This window comes from Arachis ipaensis, chromosome B7, assembly GCF_059453495.1.
Source record: "Arachis ipaensis isolate K30076 ecotype BB chromosome B7, ASM5945349v1, whole genome shotgun sequence".
NCBI classification, from domain to species: Eukaryota; Viridiplantae; Streptophyta; class Magnoliopsida; order Fabales; family Fabaceae; genus Arachis; species Arachis ipaensis.
Window position 1 is genome coordinate 52,802,501 of NC_142442.1, and position 2,500 is coordinate 52,805,000.

The window sequence follows — 2,500 nt, forward strand, 5'->3', positions numbered from 1 at the left end:
TTGGCTGGGAGCGTTGCAACGGAGGCAGGGCGCGTTGCAACGTTGGCTGGGGGCGTTGCAACGGATGCTGGGGACGGTGCAACGTTGGCTGGGCGCGTTGCAACGGAGGCAGGGTGCGTTGCAACGGATGCTGGGTTAGGTGCATCGTTGGCTGGTTTCGTTGCAACGGAGGCACCCGCCGTTGCAACGATGGCTCGGAGCGTTGCAACGGAGAAGCCAAATTTTCATATCTCATAATTGGCTCGTGCATTTTTTCTAAAATTTTGAGGGAACCTTGGTAATATTATGTGAAGGCTGCACAAAAAAATCCAGGTCAAAAATCGCACGTTTGCTCCGTTTTTCATTTTTTTTGAATTTCCGGCTTTCCGGGCGGTAAAAAAATCGGCAAAAAAAATCGGCACGGTGTAAATTCACCAAATTTGGGGGATGGAAAGATCTTATTTTTCTAGAGGTTGTTGCAAAAAACGGCGTCAAAATTCGACCTCTAGAGCACTTTCCTTGAGTATGTCTCCTCACGGAAAAGGACGTCTACCCGTGGCACTTTGGTAATGGCTCGGCAGCCTATTATAGGGGGGAGGGGTGTCGTGATGCTGAAACTCGAGTTGCCCAAAGGCTTGCTGGGCGCAATGCCAGCAAGATGCACGTTGCCTTGCCATCCCCTAGGCACACTAGCAAGCACGTTGTGGTTGTGGTGTGCCGCCGGGCTCCCCCGCCCCCCACGGAGGCACCCGCCGTTGCAACGATGGCTCGGAGCGTTGCAACGGAGGAGCCAAATTTTCATATCTCAGAATTGGCTCGTGCATTTTTCGTGAAATTTTGAGGGAACCTTGGTAATATTATGTGAAGGCTGCACAAAAAAATCCAGGTCAAAAATCGCATGTTTGCTCCGTTTTTCATTTTTTTTGAATTTCCGGCATTCCGGGCGGTAAAAAAATCGTCAAAAAAAATCGGCACGGTGTAAATTCACCAAATTTGGAGGATGGAAAGATCTTATTTTTCTAGAGGTTGTTGCAAAAAACGGCGTCAAAATTCGACCTCTAGAGCACTTTCCTTTAGTATGTCTCCTCACGGAAAAGGACGTCTACCCGTGGCACTTTGGTAATGGCTCGGCAGCCTATTATAGGGGGGAGGGGTGTCGTGATGCTGAAACTCGAGTTGCCCAAAGGCTTGCTGGGCGCAATGCCAGCAAGATGCACGTTGCCTTGCCATCCCCTAGGCACACTAGCAAGCACGTTGTGGTTGTGGTGTGCCGCCGGGCTCCCCCGCCCCCCACGGAGGCACCCGCCGTTGCAACGATGGCTCGGAGCGTTGCAACGGAGGAGCCAAATTTTCATATCTCAGAATTGGCTCGTGCATTTTTCGTGAAATTTTGAGGGAACCTTGGTAATATTATGTGAAGGCTGCACAAAAAAATCCAGGTCAAAAATCGCATGTTTGCTCCGTTTTTCATTTTTTTTGAATTTCCGGCATTCCGGGCGGTAAAAAAATCGTCAAAAAAAATCGGCACGGTGTAAATTCACCAAATTTGGAGGATGGAAAGATCTTATTTTTCTAGAGGTTGTTGCAAAAAACGGCGTCAAAATTCGACCTCTAGAGCACTTTCCTTGAGTATGTCTCCTCACGGAAAAGGACGTCTACCCGTGGCACTTTGGTAATGGCTCGGCAGCCTATTATAGGGGGGAGGGGTGTCGTGATGCTGAAACTCGAGTTGCCCAAAGGCTTGCTGGGCGCAATGCCAGCAAGATGCACGTTGCCTTGCCATCCCCTAGGCACACTAGCAAGCACGTTGTGGTTGTGGTGTGCCGCCGGGCTCCCCCGCCCCCCACGGAGGCACCCGCCGTTGCAACGATGGCTCGGAGCGTTGCAACGGAGGAGCCAAATTTTCATATCTCAGAATTGGCTCGTGCATTTTTCGTGAAATTTTGAGGGAACCTTGGTAATATTATGTGAAGGCTGCACAAAAAAATCCAGGTCAAAAATCGCATGTATGCTCCGTTTTTCATTTTTTTTGAATTTCCGGCATTCCGGGCGGTAAAAAAATCGTCAAAAAAAATCGGCACGGTGTAAATTCACCAAATTTGGAGGATGGAAAGATCTTATTTTTCTAGAGGTTGTTGCAAAAAACGGCGTCAAAATTCGACCTCTAGAGCACTTTCCTTTAGTATGTCTCCTCACGGAAAAGGACGTCTACCCGTGGCACTTTGGTAATGGCTCGGCAGCCTATTATAGGGGGGAGGGGTGTCGTGATGCTGAAACTCGAGTTGCCCAAAGGCTTGCTGGGCGCAATGCCAGCAAGATGCACGTTGCCTTGCCATCCCCTAGGCACACTAGCAAGCACGTTGTGGTTGTGGTGTGCCGCCGGGCTCCCCCGCCCCCCACGGAGGCACCCGCCGTTGCAACGATGGCTCGGAGCGTTGCAACGGAGGAGCCAAATTTTCATATCTCAGAATTGGCTCGTGCATTTTTCGTGAAATTTTGAGGGAACCTTGGTAATATTATG